General features: G+C 39.4%; 1 protein-coding gene across 5 annotated transcripts in view; it reads right to left on the bottom strand.

Moving 5' to 3' along the window:
• The window catches only part of Pcca (propionyl-CoA carboxylase subunit alpha), a 387,394-nt gene that overhangs the window by 306,424 nt on the left and 58,470 nt on the right, over positions 1-22,500 (bottom strand). The gene's annotated exons all lie outside the window — the stretch shown is intronic.

Raw genomic sequence — 22,500 nt, 5'->3', positions numbered from 1 at the left:
CCTCCTGCCCCCGCCCCACATTCCCCCAGCCCCTCCCCTCCATTCCCATGTCCTCCAGGGCCAAGACTCCCCTGGGGACTCATTTAAACCTGGTGGATTCAGTACAGGCAGGTCCAGTCCCCTCCCTCCAGGCTGAGCAAAGTGTCCCTGTGTAAGCCCAAGGTTCCAAACAGCCAGCTCATGCACTAAGTGGATACAGAGATCCTCAGCCAGGCCCCAGGTGGAGCTCCAGAAGTCCAATTGTTGAGAAAGAGGAGGGACTGTAAGAGTGTGAATTGTTGAGACCAAGATTGGAGAGGCACGGGGACACATAGCCAAATGAATGGAAGCACATGAATTATGAACCAAAGGCTGTGGAGCCCCCAGCTGGATCAGGCCCTCCGGATAAGTGAGACAATTGAATAGCTTGATCTGTTTGGGAGGCATCCAGGCAGTGGGACCAGGACCACCACACTGTTTGAGGTCAGGCAGTAATCCCTGATCCAGTAGATCATTACAGTGTCAAGATCACACAATAAAGAAGGCATGGTAATTTAACAACAGAAATTACATGTGAAAAAGGCAAAGAAAGCACAAATAAAAGTAGAACGTTAAAAAAAAAAAAAAAAGTAGAACGTCAAGTATTCCTGACTAAACTGAATAGAAACCAGAAGAATGTTTAGCAACCCAGGACAGCAGGCCTTCACTGCCCTAGGAAACCGCAGTGCAGTCAGAATGGTCACTTGAGTGGGTATTCAAATACTAACAGTCAGTTTCAATCCTCTTGCAGAGGAACACAGGTGTTGCCTGTTTCTCAAGTGAGAACACAGCACCACAGAAAGCAGGAATGAAAGTCACTGTGAGCACCTTGACTCCAGAGAACACATACTTCAGCTAATAGTATTCATAAGCATATAAACTGCATTACTTATAAGACCAAACCTATCAACAGTAGTAACTAATGTAATAGGGTTGTTAAGGTACAAATATTTAACTATATTAATTTTATATAAAATTATAAAGATCACTTATATAAAAACAAGTTTAATTAAAAAGAAATATGGCTGTCTTGTCTATAAACCATTTTTAATAAAGAGGCATTAAAATATGGTTGAAAGAAAAAAAATGTCTTAGATAAAACAGTTACTCTAGATCCCAAACAAAACCACCCACCCCAGCACTGGCTACAAGAACTGCCATGAGAATCCACCTCCTCCCCAACTTGGTGCTTACAGCATCAACAGTAACAGCCAGTACTGGGGCACAAGTCCATAATCCACTCTCACAATTATTAAAAACCACCTTGGGGCTTGTTGGCAGGGAGTAAATTAAGTCCTTATGTATTGAGAAGCACATCATTTGGAAAATGTGCAAGGGCAATAAGCTTTGACATTATCAAGTACTGAAATGACTAGGAAAAGTATTCTGTATAGTTTAACTAAAAGTTCTAAATTTATTGTATTTCATTTGTTTTCCTAACTGTGTAAAAACAACTCAACTTGGCCCTGACATTTAGTATGCCATTTATCAATCATGCATCCAACACTGGGCTTATTTTCTAAGCACCCACCTTTTTTTATATTTTATAAGCTGAAATAAAACCCATACAACCTACATGTAAACATACAGCACAGATTTTTTTTTTGAGACAGGGTAGCCTCGAACTCAGAGATCCACCTGCCTCTACCATCCAGCTGGCAGAGATTTCTTTAACCAAATTATATAACTCAATAATTTTCCTGGCGGCAAACTGTATTTATCGGGTATTCATACATAGACAGAAAAAAAAAAAAACAAACAAACTTCATTTAACTAAAATCCATTAATACTAAAAGACTAATCTCAAAAAACACTGATACAAGACTGAACTACCTTTAAAATATGACTCTACCCCAAATATATAACACCATTCAACATGAAAAAGAGAAAGTCCACTCTCAGACAGTTAGGAGAGTTATTATGTCTTTATTTTCAAAGACTTTCAAGAGTTTTTTTTGTCATGTTCCAGTTTTGATAACTAGAAAGCTAGAATGTAATCCATATAGCAGCAATATTTTCAGCCTTTCTTGGTTCTAAAAATGTCTGGAGTCTCAAGGGAACCGAGTCATCTATCCTTACATTTGATGTGTTTAAATAGTAAAAAACAGAAATAATCATTTTCTTTTCCAGCAGGGGCCATGTAAACCTTCCCATTCCAGGAGTCAGACAGCCCTCCTCCACACTGTAAGACCATGCGTATAAGAACAGAATGTGAAGCTCACTTTTCAAATGGCACAAACTTTTACCACAAAGAATTTAACTAGTACATTTACTATAAAAGTAATCAACTACAGAAGCAGAAGATGTCACCATGCTGCCTCACATGACCTATTACCTACAGTGAAGGCTTCCCTAATCCTAGTCAAATGCTTATTCTGCAAGAGAACTGTGAGGAACTCACAGTCTACAACTGACACGTGAATGCTGCCCTGAGACTACAGAGTGGCAAGGGCTCTACCACCAGAGCCCTCCAAACTGGTAATCAGAACTCTGTTAGACAAGTCAGCAAGCTAACCTCCCCATCTGTACAGCTCCTGGGATAGCGCTTACTGACAACTGACAAGTTGCTTAGCACTGCAGAATTTGATAATTCATGTCTTACCAAACTTTTACTGACTTGGAAGAAAATAAAACACCAATTAAAAGCAGATGTCTCTTTTAGTTCTAACTGACTGAGAAACTTACCATTTTTTTTTTTAACTCAATGTGGACACTGAACACACACAGATGACGGTTTGGACAGTTAAATATTCAAAGTTTCTGAAATTCCACAACTTTGAAAGTGATTTTTCCAGAACTGAATTCATGTGGCTTTAATCTGGCAAGCATCCTAAATGAAACGTTTATCTCAAAGTCTAATTTACTATCACATTTTCACAAAGATGCATGGTAAAAACACTAATAAACTAATATTCTCAAGATCTGCATTTTTATCTTCTTACATACAGGAAGTTAGCAAAACACATTGTTCCACTATCAAAACTACACTCAACAAAAACTAACATAAAGACTAATGAGCTTGCTTAACATGCCTTCATAAAATGATCCAAGGGCCAAGGCACATATAACTTGTCATCAACAATCTGACTTGAATATAGACACTCTTCAATATTATGTGGTATAAATTCATTGACTTTAGATTTTAACCATGAGTTCTGAACAATTTTTTAATGTTTATTTTCATTTTATGTATATGTGTGTGTGCCTACTTACCTGTATGTGCTCCATATGCATACAGGCTCCTGTGGAAGCCAGAAGAGGATGTCAGAACCTCTGGGACTAGAATTGAAGGCAGTGAGCTGCCCAGTGTGGGTGTTAGGAACTGAACCCAGGTCCTCAACCAGAGCAATAAGTGCTCTTAATCACTGAGCTGTCTATACAGTCCCTGAACAAACTTCTTAAACAGAATATTTAGGCTAGCACTATAAAAATAAGTAGACAAAGCATGATGAATACATATATACATAATTGATAACATTAAGACTCACTTTCTTATAATAAACCAAAGTTCTGATGTTAAAATAATTTAAAATATATAAAGAACAATAATATTCTCAAGACAGATGAGCTAGTGCATTTTCACAACACTCCATCTTATCACAAAGTAACCTGCAATAAAAACCCATGTCTCAAAGACACTTTATTATAAAATATCAAGTTCTTAATGCATCATTGTAGTGACATCAGTAAGCAACCTATCCCTATGTCTGACAACACAGACCACAGCCTTGGAAGCCAGTCCTCCTTTTCTGACCGATGCAAGCCTCCAACAGCCATCAGCAATCAAGGGATGAATCCCATGAATAATTCCCACAATGGTCCCAAGCAGACACCCAAAACCTATGAGATCCAAGGCCTAGCAAGCCTTAACTTTGGAAACAGTCAACGGAGCTGAATAGCTTGGAAGCAGGAGGATCCTGGGCAGGTTCACATCCCATGTATAGTCAACAGTATTCTCGCTTCCCAGAAAGCCTGGCACCAAAGAGCATTTGAGGAAGATGAAATGGAGAGGTAGCCACAGAAAGGTGCCTGAAGTCAAGTCGAGCCTCAGTCTCTTTCTTTTCACTTTCATCCTGCTTCCTACATTGCTCATCAGAGATCCACCGCAGGCTTCAGCACACACTGCAAGGCCTGGCAGGGTACTTGGCTCTCAGCTCCTCTACTCTGTTTATTTCTAATATATATTCAGAAGCTATTGCAGAACAGAGCAGCCTCTGAGCAATGGAATGTAAATTACTGACGTGTGCTGAAACCTGGGCTTGCCACCACTAATGAGCACATGAAAGGGAAATGCTCACTCGACGCCTGCAACCTTTTTACTTACCCTGTGTGTATCATTCAACATTAATTAAAACTGGCTGCAAAACAGTAACACAACAACACTGCTGCCACTCTGAATAATCAGAGACAAGCATGAAATTTTCACAGTGCAATGGCTAAAAACACTGTGCACAACACTACTGTACATGTGGCCAGCTTCAGTTAAGATCCATGAAACATGGAATTGAGAGATGGTTCAGCAGTTAAGAGCACTTCTTACTCTATCAAAGAACCATGGTTCAGTTCCCAGCATCTACATCAGGAAGCTCACAAAGGTCTGAAACTACAGTTCCAGGGTATCCAACACCCTTCTGGCTTCTGTGGGCACCTGTGCATACATAGTGCACACAGAGACAAGCAGGCACACACACAACACATAAATGTCTTTAAAAACAGAATATTTTCACAGACTGTGAAACCTGTTGGAAAGTCAGCATTTTCCCCTAACCAAAGTTGTTTCTGAAGCATGAAGATGGGGTGTCTGGGTGTGTGGAGGAGGGAGACCCAGCAGCAAAGTACCCACCTTGTGGTTTACTCACTAACTCAGGCTATAAACTATGAACTTACTAATATAAACTCCTCAAGAACATAGCAAGATTCTGAAAGGTTTAAAAACATGTTCTTCAAAAAATGTTAAGTATTATAAACTAATGATTTAAGCATCAAAACAAATAAATATTTGACCTAATTGGGCAGGGACACATTTACTAGAACAAAGAATGTAAGATGACAACCTAGTTACCATAATCAAATCTGCAATTTACATTAGAAAAAAAAATCAGAACTAAGATAAGCAGACATCTGGTACAAACTTTTGTTTTTCAGTAGAGCTGTGGGTGGAGTCCAGGGCTGGTACATGCTAAACAAATATCCTGCCACCCAGCTCCAATCACAACCCTAGAGTTGACTTTTTTGGGTTTTTTGTTTGTTTGTTTGTTTTTCTGGGTTTTGTTTGGTTTTGTTTTTCAAGACAAGGTTTCTCTGTGCAGCCCTGGCTGTCCTGGAACTTGATCTTTAGAACAGGCTGGCTTTGAAGTCACAGAAATCTGCCCACCTCAGCCTCCCAAGTGCTGGGATTAAAGGTGTGTGCCACCATACACATGTGCTGTGACACACATGTGCCCATACACACCCCCACATACACCGTAAAATTAACTCTAAAACCGATTCTACCTCTATAAATATTTCATTATCTACAAAACAGAGATAATGATACTGTAGGATACCTATATAGATTTTCAAAGCATATATGAAACCACTTTGTATATCCTGTTTAATAGTTCCCCAAAAAAGAGAATCATTAGTCCACTGGAAGCCTTAACCCTTCTCCCATCAGAGACCATGACTATCACCTGCTCCTCTTACTCAGATGCATGTGGGATTGGCAATTTAGGACAGTGGTCAAGTCTTTGCTTAGCAACCCCAAGTCCCTGGGTTCCAGTCCCAGCACTGAAGAGTCATAGAAGAGACTAAAAGCCAAGGGCACGGAAGCATACCCCTGTGATGCCAGGAGCTCAGGAACTGTGACTTCCCTTCACCATGAAGGAATTGTGCTCCTTGTTTAGTCACTTCCTGAGCTGACAGAGACATCAGCTTCCTCTAGCCCACGGACTTCTGAGTCACAGTTTGTTTTCAGCTCCTCACAGACAGCCTTTCCACCATTTACTTCTTACTTTTTGTCTGATAACTCCCAGTATCTGCAGCAGCTCTCCATCCCTTGTTGCTCTTTCTGACTTCCACTGGATGCTAGAACAGCCATCATGAATCTGCTAACAATACTGGCTGAGACATCTAAGGAGCCAGTTTCTCCAATGCATGATATGAGCGCCACACAAACTGCAGGACACCCCGGGTCTTCTCTGTGTGCTTCTCATCCTCTCTACCGCTCAGTCTCCCACTCCAGCCTTCTAGAAGGTCATATAACTCTTTTTTGTTGTTTGTTTGTTTGTTTGTTTGTTTGTTTTTGCTTTTTGAGACAGGGTTTCTCTGTGTAGCTTTACGCCTTTCCTGGAACTCACTCTGTAACCCAGGCTGGCCTCGAACTCACAGAGATCCACCTGGCTCTGCCTCCCGAGTGCTGGGATTAAAGCCACCGCCGCCGCCACCACCACCACAGACAGGTGGGTGGAACATGACTAGGGACTTCATGAGGCTGAGCATAGTGCACAGAGGAAGGGCAATGAGGTGAGAATAAGCAAGAGCTGGCTTTGCTCTGGGATACACGTTACACACTTCTTTGGAGGTCTCAGTCTGGTAACTACAGATAAGAGTAATGATGGTGTGACCTTGAGCAGCTTCTGCTTCTTCTCCTGTAGAGAGAACATATCATACCCCCCACTGGGCTGCTATGGAAAGCAAACCAGTTTGTGCATGCTGAGTGCTTGGCACAAAACACTCAAAGAAGTTACAGATCTGAAGGGAAAAAGACTCATCAGTTGTGCCATGAGTACAATCAATCTTTTGTTTTAGATAACCTCATTATTGCCTGTTTGTCTTTCTCTACAATTCACTTTTTAATTTACTATTGCCTTTAAATGTTATGATGAACAGTGAGGACAGCAAGAATGATAATTTCTTTATGAAATAAAGAGTATTTATACACTAACAAATATGGGTTCCTTATGAACTATGAGATGGCTCAGTAGGTTAAGACATTAGCCAGCAAGCATGACAATCTGAGTTCAATCCTTGAGACTCACACAGTGGTAGGAAAGAACCCTTGTTCTCCCACAAGTTGTCTATGACCACAAGCATAAAGCAGGTCGCTAAGGTATGGGACCAGGTCAGATTTATTAAGGAATAAAATCTATAAGGTACTCCCACAACATAGAACAGAGCTGAGACGCCGCCGCTGATTGGGCTGTTTCTGTCCTTCTGCTCTGCCCAAGGGTGATGGAAGGAACTGCAAGCCAGCTTGTGCACTTGCTCCCATCACCCAAGAGAGAGAGAGAGAGAGAGAGAGAAGACCACGCCCACAAGGCAAAAAACAAACAAAAATCCTCTCCATCCAATTGGTCATTGGCTGAATGGCGGAATTCCCACAACACAAGCACACTTCTGCATACACAGTAAATAAATGTAATAAGAAATATGGGCCAAATTAAAACTCAAAGATATAAAGGCTCATAAGGCAAATTTAACAATTAACAAATAAGAATGGCAGGCAACACTCTCATATTAAAATCATGTGTAAAAAAAGTGATTGTTTTTCAGGCAAAAATGATTTAATAGGAAATATAGATCACATGCATTATTAAACTCTTTCAAATAAGCTGTTAATTAGTTTGATGTGACTAGCAGAGAGATTAACTCTCCAAAAGTCTATCATTTTGAGGGACACATATAAGCAATGTTATTACAAGGCAAAGAGTTACTAATGACCAGTGAGTACAATAGTCAACAACAGGAATTGTTAGATGAGTAATGATAATGAGGCTCCAAAATAAAGTGGGTGTCGGCTGAGGAAATCAGTGAGAGATGGTTGCTCCCTCTGCCGATGCCCCCTCAGACCTCAGCTCAGTGGCTGCCCTCTCTGGGGAGAATCCCCTCAGCATCAGGCCTACAGGGCCACTCAGTAATTTGGCACAGCACCTATCAGACTATGGGACCTCAGAATCACTTTTTGGTTTTAAAACCTGACAATGTCAGTATGCTCTGGCTCCTGCAAGTGGCATCAATATTTACCTAATTGAAATTTTTTAAGTATTAAAATTCTATTTATTTAAAAAGAATAATACCATAGCATAGCTGAGTGGTGGTGGTGCACTCCTTTAATCCCAGCACTCAGGAGGCAGAGGTAGGTGGATCTCTGAGTTCAACACCAGTCTGGTCTACAGATCAAGTTCCAGGACAGCTAAGGCTACAAACAGAGAAACCAGATAAATAAATAAATGGATGGATGGATGGATGGATGGATGGATGGATGGATGGATGGATGATAGATAGAGAGGTAGGTAGATAGAATAAAAAGTACAGCCGGCCGAGCGAGTGGTGGTGGCGTACCTAGCACTCGGGAGGCAGAGCCATGCGGATCTCTGTGAGTTCGAGGCCAGCCTGGGCTACAGAGTGAGTTCCGGGAAAGGTGCCAAAGCTACAAAGAGAAACGCTGTTTCAAAAAAAAAAAAAAAAAAAAAAAAAAAAAAAAAGGAAAAAAAAATAGCCATCTTAATGCTAACAGTAAAAAATAACATTTTAAGACAAACTCATTAGTAAAAGTGGAAATGTTCTGCATTTTTGCAAATCTTTGTAACATTTGGTTTAACAGAAGACACCTGGATTCTTATTTGGTTTCTGCATTAGATCTGTTGTGATCGAGGTCATATAGACATTAGAAAAGCTGGCTGCCCAATCCTGAAGAGGATGAGGGGGAAACGTCTACCACAAAGTTTTCACTGCAGGATCCAGCAGGACCACAAAGGACCCCAAGGGACCCAGGACACACTGAGGCCAGCATAACCCACTTCGATTTTCTTCACAGCACTCACAGTGTCTAGCTCTAATGCATTATTAACCCTCCATACTGCAGAACTCCACAAGAGCACAGGTCCTATCTGTCATCACTGCTACGGATAGTGTCAGCACGCTAACCAGTGCCACCCTCCCAGGTCAGGGCAGGTCCCTGAATCTTTGTGGCTGACCCAGTTCTCCCATCTTGTCTAAAATTTTCCAACAGCATGTACCAAGAATGAAGCATTCCATAGAGAAGGAATTGCCCAGAACAGCACAGGCTTTGTCCATGCCTCTCCTGATACAGAATGTCCTGTAACACTGCAGCCCAGGAAAGCAAGTGGAACCCTGGAAATATAACCAGAAGAGAAAGTTTGAGGGTCCCATAGCTGCACTGGGAAGTGAGGTAAGTGCCAGCAAAACTCAACTGGGACCTCTTTCTAAGCCCTGGGGACCAGGCCTACACTTGTCTATCCTCCTCCCTGTGAACACTAAATATGCATTCCCTGATGTGTTCTACAAGTGTCCTCTCACTAGATTCATTCTCACTGGTTGGGTTCAACCAAGAGCACCTGGTGGACCTGAGAAGGTGCATGGGTCTGACAGAACTGAGACATATCTCAGTGGGTCCCTCTCAGGGACTGGCGCCAGTGCATGCTGGCTTCCTGCTCTCTACCCATTTCCCTAGGATAGAGCTTAAGTAAATGAAATACTGGTCTCTTTACCATTTTGTTACCCAATGAAGCATTCCACACACATTCTTAACCTTTGCTAGGGGAATTCAAGTCATTTCACCTGTTTGGTTCCTGGAAAATACATACACACACACACACACACACACACACACACACACACTCTCTCTCTCTCTCTCTCTCTCTCTCTCTCTCTCTCTCTCTCTCTCTCTCTCTGATGTACCATCAATAGTAGCTACTGCTAATTCTATTACATCAGTTTTTCTCAAATGCTTCAAGAGTGAATAGCTATTCTGTGCGACCAAGAATAACGTAATATGAAAAAAATAAGGACTACATATCTCAAAATTTTATTCTATCATTATATAACACAAATGAATCAAAATCCAATATTTTTGTATGTGGCCCTGTAGATGATGATAACTTCTTTGTTCTAATCCGAGCACACATTGTAGCAACATGGAGAAGACTCTCAGCAGAGGCACTTTACTGGCATGGGTGTAAAGCACACAGGTTTTAATGGGATACTGGGATTCAGTGCTTACTGCTTTAAATTAAATTCTGGGATTTTGTCACTGCTATTTGTTGTCTGTTCCTTGCTTAGACTTTTGAGACACTGTCTCACTACATATGTATATAGCCCAGGCTAGCCTTGAACTCTCAGCAGTCTGCCTGCCTCATCCTTCTGAGTGCTAGAATTCCAAGCATGCACCACTATGCCCAGCTGCATAAAGTTTTTTAACAACCAGGTATGGGGGAGGGGATGATTGTTCAAGATAACACCATACAGGACAATTTCCTTTTGTATCTCCTCCCACTTTAATGGTAATAATGTTCAGTCAATAATGACACACTCGAGCTGAAAGAGCTAAGGCTTTAGACAGTATATCCTGTTTGAGTTAATTTGGTTTCTGTTCACTAGCAATTTTAAAAAATGACAAAACACTGTATTCTTTCTCTGTTCCTGAACATATAAAGGATGAAGGTAAGTGAAACTTACATCTTTAACAACAGGAGAACACAGCAAAGACAGTGATTAAAACCACCTGGTACTGGATATGGATGAGAGTACTAACATCTCCAAGCCCAAAATGAGTTACTGCTGAATCTCATATCTCCTGTGCCAGTCTGGCAGCCAAGAACAGGAGACATGAAAACACACTGGTTCCTTTAATAAATTTTCGTAAATGAAAAACTTCAGACACAATCAAAACTAGACTTTACACTATAATGGATCCCTAGGTATCAACCACCCAGCTTCAGCAATTGTTTTAAAATAATTTTAAATTTGTATTTCAGCAGTACTAAGACCAACGGAGCCTTCTAAACATTATTTCACTGTAAGTTAATTCCAAACACTGAGCTCATCTATGCTTCACTGACGTAATGTACTAGCATTCACATAATGATTGCAGGAATATAATCGATTCTTCTTCCACACTCAACGTATTTCCTCTAAACTATGGCATTATTATCAGCAATGACATGTGTAAGAGCTGTCATTAATTAGTCAAAACAATTCCTTATAAATAAAACATTGTGGCAAGAAATACAGCACATTCTTTTTAGCCTATAATGTGTTCTTATTTCTCTTAACATCTACAAACAACCAACTACTGTGTGAAGAACTGAGAAGCTAAGAACATGCAGACTATACAGTTGCACCACAGGAATGCCGTGTACACAAACACAGAGAAAATCACACCCTCTCCCTGACACACCAGTATGTCAAGCACTGTCTACAACCAGTGACTCTGGAACTAATAATATTCTTAGATAAAGTCCAGTCCAAAACAAAGGCCCAGTGTCATCTCATTATTTCTGCTTCTTTGCTGGTTTTAGACAGCATGCACTTAAAAGCTTAATTTTAGAATGAACATGGGGCTGGCCAGGAAGAATCACCAGCCACACAGAAAAGTGATAATTAATGTTACTTCATTTAATCCAATGAAACCTTCAACTTACTACTTTCACTTGAAAATCTTTCTTACTGAATTCTAAGCTTAAGGATTAGATACAAACACTTCAATAAAAAAATCAATTTTAACAGAAAAGAGTTCCTGTAAAACAGTATTAAAATTAACATAACAACATGAAAACGAGGTCATTTTGAAAATGACCTTTCTACATTGCCTTTCAGAATGTCACACCTTAACTCAGCCACTTCTCTCGTCCAAGGGAGCACAGCAAGAACCTCTGGAAGCCCTGATGTGGAGGACTAACACATTCCTGCCTTCATTCATCAATAAGAGACCACCAGCATCTAACGTCTGAGGCAAATAAATCAGAAATGCTAATGAGAGAAAAAAGATGACATGCATGTCAAATGAGATGATTTTATTTGACTCTTCTAGCCAAAGACAAGAGTTTTAAACAAATTAAGGAAAATTTAAATAAATTATATTTATAGTTGAAACATGCTCCATTTTCTATGTGGTCCACAGTGTCTGTTTCTAAATTATTTTATGAAGTTTAGGACAAGATTCAGAAACCATGTCATTGTATTTCAAGATTTACTATAGATATCAACATACAGCAGTCACCTCTTACTTTGGCCCAAAGTAAAGTAACATGATAACAAAACCCCTAAAGTCATCATGACTTACATAATGAAAACATTTTTATCATACACGATAAAAAGCAGTCTTTTCAGAAAAGCTTCCCCTACATGCTATGAATACAACTGGCCCATATCCTAATTTCAGCCAGTCACTGGTAAGGACTACAAATATGTACTTTTGATCTCTAGCAACCTGCAAAACAATCCTGTTGTGATGTTGGCCTCTAGGACCACAAGGAAGTCTACAGTGTCCCATGTTACTGAACCATGATGTTTGTCAGGCCAGATGGATTCAATTCATTCTTCCCTAATGGTGTCTTCAACCTGAAGTGAGTCTATCAGGACACAACCTTCTGTTGCATTGAAAAAGCAAAGAGGAAACTCATGATGAGAGAACATTAGCAATGATAAATATCAGACAAAATAGCCAGAATGCAAATAATTCTACACCATTTACTCAATAACAATATTACAAACCCAGCTAACATCATTAATCATCAAACAAATTCAAACCAAAACACAATGAAACACCACTACATGATGAGGCGGAGGTATGGCAAGAATATGGAGCAACCATTAGTAGAGATATACAATTATACCTACTAGCACTCAGATTCCAATAAAAACAACAGCTATGCTTTACAGTCAGTCCTAAATGTTTAGCAAACAGAACTGAAAGTAAGTGTTCAGAAAAATGAACTGTCTGAGCATGCTCAGTTGTAATAGCTAAACTAGGAAAGCATTCAAATGCCCAGCAATACACAAATGGTCACAAGTAAAACTGGCTTACCCATACAAGAGAATATATGACTCAGAAATAAGACCAAGTTAATTTCTTACTGGTATTTACAACATGGATCAATTACAAAATAAAACTGCTGAGTTTAAAAAAAAAAAAATGGGGAGACCATCCAAACTGAACACATCCCGTATGATTCCATCTATATAAAATTCTAACAAACCAAAACACCTACAATAACATAAAGTGGATCCCAGTTTCCTAGAGGGAAGGGAGAAGGCATGGGAAGGGGCAGGAAAGAGAGAAGCAAGTGGCACATGGAAATCCTTAGAACTCAAAGATAGATCCTTTCTCTTGGTCATGTATTCTTGTGATTATGATGTTAGGAGCATGCTCCTAAGCAGAGAATAAGTTACTGTGAGCATACTTAATGAAGATCAGTATATTTCAATAAAGTTTTTTTTACCACAAAACTAAATGAGCAACTGTAAACAAGTATTAAACTGTTTTTTTTAATAAATAATGAACTGAACAGGAATGGAACTGACAATTACATACAATGTAAAGTACAAAATTAAAAATGGCAGTGGTTGATAATGAACCTAGGAGAAGACAAAGACATTAAACAGCAAATATAGCAAAATATTTCAGCATGTAAATAAATACCATAATTCTTTTTTTCTGCATCACTTAAATTTTTACATACAAAACGATGGGGGTGGGACATTAGTGCATGTTCACAGTCAATGGCCCCAATGCTTGTGCAAGTTTATGTGACAGGTCTAAGTAACAGCAGCACCAACAAGCATCAGTCTACATTCAGGAAGACGTTTCTGTCCTGGTTTCTTTCTGTTGCTGTGATAGGGCACCATTACCAATAGCTACTTGGGGAGGAAAGGGTTTGGTCTCCTCTTACAGGTTACAGTGCAGCATTGAAGGAGTCAGAGCAGAAATTCAAAGACAGCAAGAGCTGTGGCAGTGCAGGACCTCGATGAATGTTGCTTACCCCAACAGTATGATGTGTAGGAGTCAGAGGCAGGTGGATCTCTATGAGTTTGAAATCAACCTGGTCTACATAGCAAGTCCCAGGCAAGCCAAAGCTAGATAGTAAGACCCTGTCTCAAACAAAAACAACAAAAAGCCAAGATTTTATTCAAATCATGTGCAGTAGAGAATCACATAATCTGATATCACTGTCATAAACTAAATGAAATAATTATCAGAATCAGTGAAATGGCTCAATGGGTAAAGGGATTTATCACCAAGCCTGACTACTGAAGTTCTATCCTCAGAACCCACATGGAGGAAGGAAAGAACCAGCTACCACAAATTGTCCTCTGACCTCCACATGCACACTGTGGCAAGCTTGCATCAACACACATAGATACATACACACATACATACATACACACACACACACACATACACACACACACACACACACGAGAAAGAGAGAGAGAGAGAGAGAGAGAGAGAGAGAGAGAGAGAGAGAGAGAGATTTAAAATCTGCTAGTCTTTCTCACAAAAAATTGTCACCAATGTGGCAATCCACCACAATGGCACTGAAGCCAGTCAATTTCTAAGGATATTAAAAAAAAAACAAAAACAAAACAAAAACCAACACATAAGCAATGTTCCCACAATATAACATAACCTACAGTCAATTCCCTTTGTGTTGTTTCTATGGCACTCACCAACAGGACCACATATTCTTAAAAAAGCAAAGCATCTTTGTAGGCAGAGTCAGGAGTTGCCAGCAGATGCAGAGGGAGGAGATAAATGTGCCAAGATAATAAATGTACTGTCACGTAGCAGAGTGTAAATAAAGAATCCGGGTTAACTTAAAATGTAAGAACTAGCTAATAATAAGCCTGAGCTATTGGCCAAACATTTATAATTAATATAAGCCTCAGAGTAGTTATTTGGGACTGGGTGGTTGGGACAGGAAACTTCCACCCACGCATCTTAAATGGTAAGCTCCAATGGCACCATATTTAATGTTATAGAAATTGTATGCCAAATAAGAATCTTGCCCTGACACACACAAAAAAGGAAACAGGCTCCTTAGTTATGAGCTACAAAATTCCAATGCAAGGAAAAATACCATTAGTCTTTTGGGTACAACCCATCTTTCTGTGATGGGAAGAAAGCTCTTTGGCAGGCTGAATGTCTTTTAACTCTTAATCTTAGGTCTTCAATAATGTTTAAAGTTCATATGATTTCTTTTCTGAATTTAGATCACTTGCCTATTCTTTGTAGCATGGCTGTGAAAGGTCGAGGAGGAGAACTCACACCTGACTCATTTTCATACCCTCAAATGCCTTGGACAGAAATGTCAAAAAAGTACCTCTAATAACTGTGATGGCTACTCTTTGTTGACTATATATATTGAACTATAAGCCAGAAATGGAGGGCACACTTGAGATCCAGATTTTGAGGCAAGAAGATAACATGCCTTTGATATGGATCTTGATGCTGGAAGACTCACACCTTTAATCAAGACCTTGAGGCCAGAAGGAACACCTTTAATCTGGGCCACACTTTTTGCTGGAAGCCTATATAAGGACAATAAAAGGTTCCTTCTTTGCCTGGTTGTCCTTGCCTCATTAGTACATCCATCCCAGCTGAGACACCAAGCCTTGTGGGACTGATGAGCCACTAGATTCTTAGACTTTCCATTCACAAGTAGCCATTATTGGACTGCAGCCTGTAATTCATTCCAATCAATTCTCACATAGACAGAAAGACAGACAGATAGACAGACAGACAGGTAGATGATAGATGTTCATTCGATAAGTTCTGTGATTCTAGAGAACCTTGACTAATACAGGTATACAGGTATAGGTACCAGTGTAGAGGGGTATTGCTGTGACAGACCTGACCATGTTTTGGGGAAGATTGTGAAAGGACTTTGAAACTCTGGGCTAGAAGAATCATTGAGTGTTAAGAACTCAGTGAGATATATTTTAGGAGCTTGGAAGATAAAAATGTTTAGAGCAATGCAGAAGATGGAGGCCTGGCTTGTGGAAGTTCAGAGGGAAGTTTAAAGACTCTCTGTCAGGGCCGTTTGTTATTCTGAATTAAGATCCTGTGGTTCTGGTTAGCTGGGGCTGAAGAATCACTGTGATTAACAAGATATCAAAACCACTAAAGCAAAATTTCACTTTGTTGGGATACTTGATGCTAGTTGGCTGGAAGTAAGAAATCAGCAGTGATTAAGAAGAGACTAGCAGGCTGGAGAGATGGCTCAGTGGTTAAGAGCACAGACCGCTCTTCCAGAGCTCCTGAGTTCAATTCCCAGAAACCACATGGTGGCTCTCAACAACTTGTAATGACATCCGGTGCCCTCTTCTGGCCTGTAGGGACACATGCAGGCAGAATACTGTGTACATAATAAATAAATAAATCTTTTTTAAAAAGATATTAAAAAAAAAAAAAAGGAGAAGAAGAGACTAGCATCACTGAGGTGACATCTTCTGGAAAGTATTCCTGAGAGCACAGAGAAGCTGTGTTCTAGAGGCGGCCAAGGTTGTACCTCATGCTGGCAGCCAGACTTGGTAACATGTAAGCATCATCTAGGTGGTACTGGTTTTGAAGGCACGAAGGGGTCATGGAGAGCAGCTGAGGTCTGGCACTGTGAGATGCCAAGAAAGGTCACTGGTGAAGGTGCAGCCTCAGTGGCAGTCGAAGACCCAGCAATGAGGGAGTCATGCAAAGAAGTTGAGGGTCGGCACTATGAAGAGAGCCTAAGAGAGGCTATTGGTGAAAGTGCAGCCCAGTTGCAGCAAGGGACCCCAGCATTTTGGAGATGCCAGTACCATGAGAAGACCAACTCCAGCAGCAGAGGAGTAGAGCCAGACAGAGCCTAGAAGATAAATTATGTGTGCTGCAGAAGGCAAAGCTGGAGAGGTAACCCAAGCCCTTTGGAGGAGCCCAGAAGATCATAAGTGAATCCCAGATAATTATACATTGAGTTATTTATACTGTTGGAGTTTCATTTTGCTTGGTTCAGACTGTGACAGTACCCTGGCTCTTCCCTCTTGAAGGAAGTATTTAATTTTGATTTTTAAAGGAGCCCACAGTTGAAAGACTTGAACTTTTAAAAGAGATTGGATACTTTAAAGAGACTGAAGTTTTAATATGTTTGAATTGGTAAAGACTGTGGGACTTTTAAAATTATTTATTATTTTAATGTGAAATCTTGGGGATGAATAAAAAAGGAAAGAATGTGGCTTAATAGTGATGTGTTTGTGTGTCAAGTTGTCAAAGGGTCGATTGTACTGGGTGGTTTTGTGTGTCAACTTGACACAAGCTAGAGTCATCAAAGGAAGGAGCCTCAGCTAGGAAAATGCATCGGGGAGATCCAGCTGTAAGGCATTTTCTCATTTAGTGATCAATGGAAGATGGCCCAGTCCATGGTTGGTGATGCCATCCCTAGGCTACTGTTCCTGGATGCTGTGGGATATTTGTACACTGTGTGAAGATGTATTGATGAGATTGGTATAATAAAAAGCTGAACAGCTAATTGAAGGAGGTATAGGCAGGATTTTCAGGCAGAAGAAGAGGAGGGAGAATCTAGGTACACAGATTTCACCAGAGACTCTGAAGAAGCTGGACATATGGTACAGAACAGAGGTAACTAACTGAGCCATATAACAGAATGTAGATTAATGAAGACAGATTAATTTAAGTTATAAGAGCTAGTTAGAAAAAAGCCTAAGCTAAGGGCAAGTTTTCATAATTAATAAGTCTCTAGGTCATTATTTGTAGGCTAGCAGGCTAAAACAATCCAAGGAGAAAGCTTGTTACATATGACATCCAACGCGGAGGCTCAAATTATCCAAACACAGCATGTGAGAAAGCTAAGAAAAGTTCTGGACCAGGAGCCAGACGTGGTCTCCCAGGTGGGCAGATGCTCATAGCTCCTGGCCACTGCCTAGTCACCAGAAGCTCAAGGTAGAGGGCCTAACTGCTGCCTAACAGTTTAAGATTTGTCTTACGCAGTCAGAGAACACTATAGGCACTTAGTAAAGCCAGGTCCAGACATAAAAATCCTCTAAAAAAAAGATATAGTATGCTTTAAAATGTGCTTAGATGCTGAAGAAAGAAAATTATATAGTCATAAAAAAAAAATAAATAGTTTAAAAATAATGAAGTCTCTAAAGAGAGAGTAAAGTAACATAAAAGAAAAAAGCCATGTAAAGACGGGAAATACACAGGGTATCTGGATCCTGTATGGTGCTTTGTTGGCTTTGAAATTATTAAATGCTAATAAACAAAAAACAAAGGCTACTGAGAGACACTGGATTATGGAAACTACTAAATTAAACCAACATATATGTTTTTAAAATGTCTTAACTTCAGAATGGAAGTCAGATTGGGGGAAAGGTTATGCCTTTGTTTCCACAGGAAACGAAAGGCTATGTATGGATGCCTTCAAAATTAATGACGATCACATTTGACTGGGGAAGACCTCCTGAAAATCACAGCTACAGACATAAAAGAAAAAAGCCAAGAAAGGCTACAGGACAAGTGATGGTATATGCTGATCCCTCAATATGGGTACAGCTCTGAGACCAGATGAGACATGATAAATCTTGTTGGCTATAGAATCCTCATGACTTACTATTACATATGATCCTTTCATATGACATGGATAGAGGTTTTCTTAGACAGTCCAGACTTATAAAGATAACAGATGTCTTTTACCTGTTCAAATGTAGAACAAAAACCTTCTTTAGCTGACTTGTGCACATTCTATACTTGTGTTAATACAGATATGTTACCTTTAAAACTTTGTGTGTTTAAAAAAAAAAATAGACACCAGTGAAAACAAGTAGGCCAAGTGATCCAGCCTCAAAATCAAAATGTCTCTGCTAGTGTCCTCAAAATTCTGCATCTAGAACAACTTCAAAGCTGCTAGCTGAAATGTTATAGCTTCACAGACTACTCCAGCCAAAATTTCAAATAAGCTCTACATGTTCCTATCATACAGAGACTAAACAAAAAAAAATAATACAACTACCTCTCCCAGGACTAGACCATTATCTCAATTTTCTCAGATTCCCTAGAGTGGTCATCACCCAGAGACACAGGAGGCAGTCTAGAGAACATGATGCCCATATCCCAAGAAGTGGAATGAGTAGGTTTTGGTCATTCAATGGACTATGAATATTTATCATCATTTGAGGGATTGGTTGCAAGTTGTTGTTGGTCATGGTCAAGGAGAAAGCTGAGCAAAGGAGATTAGATTCAGGGATCCCATTCTGAAAAGTAAAAGGGGAATATAGAAATGATAGGAAAAAGGGTAGATTATTTGTTGGAGCCCAATGAGGTTTCCTAGTAGCTGTACCCAGCAAGACTGCATAAGGGGATAACTGGGCCATAGGCCTGGATACCAGGTGTTTGAAAGGGTCTACACTTGGCTGTATCTAGCAGGGGGAGGTCTTTTATCCCTCCCCTTGGTATTGTTGTAAAAAGCCCTTTTGAATGAAGTTCTGGGCTATGGGTTTTGACCCAGGCCCTCCCGAAGCCATCCTGTGTTTCTGTCTTTCTCTCATCATCTAGGTATCTCTTTCTATGTAATATTTCCCACTTCTCCCTACTCAGAGTGCCCTGGATGGTAACAGTGGGGGCTGGTCCACCACAATTATTACATCTACCTTTAAACTAAAAAGGCAACTACTAGTCTCAAATATTTTACATTGGTATGCATTTGTTTACACTGATACAAATTTTAAGGTTATTTTGTTAGAATGTATTATATATTTGTTTCTACTCTTATTTAAGGTATTGTACCTATGCAGTTCATTTAAAAACGTAGTGTAAAAGTCTAGTCCTTGAAAGCTATTTAGGATAATTAAGAAATACAGGTTAGTAGTTAGTCATCTATAACAATCAAATTTGTAGCCATGTTAGGTATGTTTTTCAAGGTCAAACACAGATATAGTTTAGATAGGTGGTCTTCAAACACTTCAGAGACCCACAAAATATGGCATTTGAGATGTTTTAATAACATAAAGCTTTTCATGACAGTGAGACACATCTGCTCCTGGCAGCACAAATCTACTTCAAAAAAGGATGATGGGCATCGAAGAACCTCCATATAGAGTTTGCTTTTATAGTGGCAAAGTTAACCACAGGGCAAAAAAACTGCCCTTGCTTTGATGAATGACAGTATGCTATCCAAACTGGACAAGCAGGATACAAAAGAAAGTAACTGCAAAACTTTGCCAAGACAGGATAGGACAGTTCTTCAAAATTCCTCTTTTACAGAAAAGTTTGTCAGATATTCTAGGCCTGTATGCCAAAGATGAATGTCCCAAAATTGTAGAGGAACCTTGAGTCCAGGCAACCAAATAGTATCTATAGCTTTGGAAGTTGTTTGCTCTGCACTTCCTGTTTACTCAATTAAAATTTTATCCTTCTTGGGTCTCTGATGGGGACTGAAGATTAGTTATACAGTTTTCCTTGTTATCAAATTCAGAAAAGGAAAACATAAAGAGATGTAAAGTTGATAAGGTTGAGAAACAGAAAAGCTTATGTTGTTTATCTAAGATGTTTTTAGTTAAAAAAGTTATTTTTACAATGGTAATACATTATGATAGAAAATGGTTTAGGTATAAAACTTTGGACTCACCAAGATAGGCTAGATAGTGGAGTACTTACTCTGAATTTGCCAAATGAAAATGGATTGGATATTGTGAATGTTAATTCTTACCTGATAATTTTTTATTGTATATAGTTTTATTGTATTAGAGTTGAAATCTTTCCTTTCTATTTAGACAAAAAGGGGGAATGTTGTGGGATATTTGTACACTGTGTAAAGATGTATTGCTGTGATTAGTGTAATAAAAAACTGAATAGCCAATAGCAGGAGTTATAGGCAGGGCTTCCAGGGCAGAAAGGGAGGACAAAGAGGAAGAATCTAGGTATGCAGATTTCACCAGAGACTCTGAAGAAGCAGGACATATGGTACAGAACAGAGGTAACCAAGCAACAAGGCAGAATATAGAATAACAGAGACAGGTTAATTTAAGTTATAAGAGCTAGTTGGAAAAAAGCCTAAGCTAAGGCCAAGCTTTCTTGCTTTTTTTTTTTTTTTTGGTTTTTCAAGACAGGGTTTCTCTGTGTAGTTTTGGTGCCTATCCTGGAGCTTGCTCTGTAGACTAGGCTGGCCTTGAACTCACAGAGCTCCACCTGCCTCTGCCTCCTGAGTGCTAGGATTAAAGGTGTGCGCTGCCACCACCTGGCTTGTTTTTTTTTTTTTTTTTTTCTTTTGTTGTTGTTGTTTTTGGTCAAGCTTTCACAATTAATAATACATCTCCAGGTCATTATTTGTGGGCTAGTGGTCTAACAAAGTCCAACCAGAAAGCTTGCTACACTTGAGTTCTATAAGAAGGTGGGCAGAGCAAGCCATGGGAAGCAAACCAGTAAGCCAGTAAGCAGCTCCCTCCATGGCCTCTGCATCAGCTCCTGCCTCCAGGAACCAGCCCTGTTTGAGTTCCTGTCCTGACATCCTTCAGTGATAAACAGCAATGTTAAAGTATAAGCCTAAAAAATCCCTTCCTCCCCAACGTACTTTGTGGTCACACTGTTTCATCACAGCAAAAGAAACCCTAAGACAATGACTAAACACATAAATGACCACACTGGCCATATCATTTAACTTTCCAGAGTGTCAAGCATTCATCTATGCCTGGAGGCATGAAGGCTATATGGCATGTATTTTAGGGCTTGGCAGGCCACTCATCTCTGTTGTTCCAGGACAAAAGCAGCCATAGATAATACATAAATGAATTGGCATGAGTGGGTTTAAATAAAACTTTATTAATAAAATGCAGAATGTATTTGTCCCACAGACAATAGTTTTCCAACACTTTATCTATACAAATGTAAATATAAGACTAACTATATGAGAACATTTGAGTATAAGTTACAATAAACAATTCTAGACTATAGCTCTGCAATCTAAATAACTGTTCCAACTTAAATTTAGAGTTTTGAGTTTCATCTAGAAATTGAAAACTACACTTATAAGTAATGCTCCAAAGAACAAAATACAAGTTACAAAGTAGAAAAAAAGGTAACATATTAGAACAAGATAATTTAATATCTGATATAATTGATACAATCAACACCAAAGTTTTAACACTAATTAAAATTATATTTTAGTTCCTAAAACCTTAGGTTTCAGTGTCATCTTGAACATAGTTACAAATATATCTAAAAAATTAGTCTGATACAAATATAGGTTCATTTACCAAATGAAGATGATGTAAGAAAGACAACATTCACACCATTAAAGTTTTCCATGCTCATGGTGTAACAATAAATAACTGTAACAAGTCGATGAATAGCGTGACCTATTTACATAAAGATTTATTTTTATTAATCATGTGTATGCATATGTCTATGTAGAGTATTTATATATGAGTGCAAATGTGCACAAAAGCTAGAAGAGAGAGTTACCTATAGAGCTAGAGTTACCAGAGGTTATAAGTCACCCAATATGGGAGTTAGTAACCAAATTTGGGTCTTCTGCAACAGCAGTACATGCTCTTAACCACCCAGCCTTCTCTCCAGCCCCATATTTACAATTTAAAATCTGAAAGTTTTAATTTTAAAATTCAAGGATCAAATAATGTAACAAATTCATTAGAATGGTGACCTTAATTCTTTTCCTTTTTTTGGTTTTGTGAGTCAGGGTTTCTCTGTGTAGCCCT

Source organism: Onychomys torridus, chromosome 9 (genome assembly GCF_903995425.1).
Source record: "Onychomys torridus chromosome 9, mOncTor1.1, whole genome shotgun sequence".
Taxonomy (NCBI): Eukaryota; Metazoa; Chordata; class Mammalia; order Rodentia; family Cricetidae; genus Onychomys; species Onychomys torridus.
The sequence above is the reverse complement of the archived record's forward strand: the minus strand, read 5'-3'. Positions and strand labels throughout refer to the sequence as shown.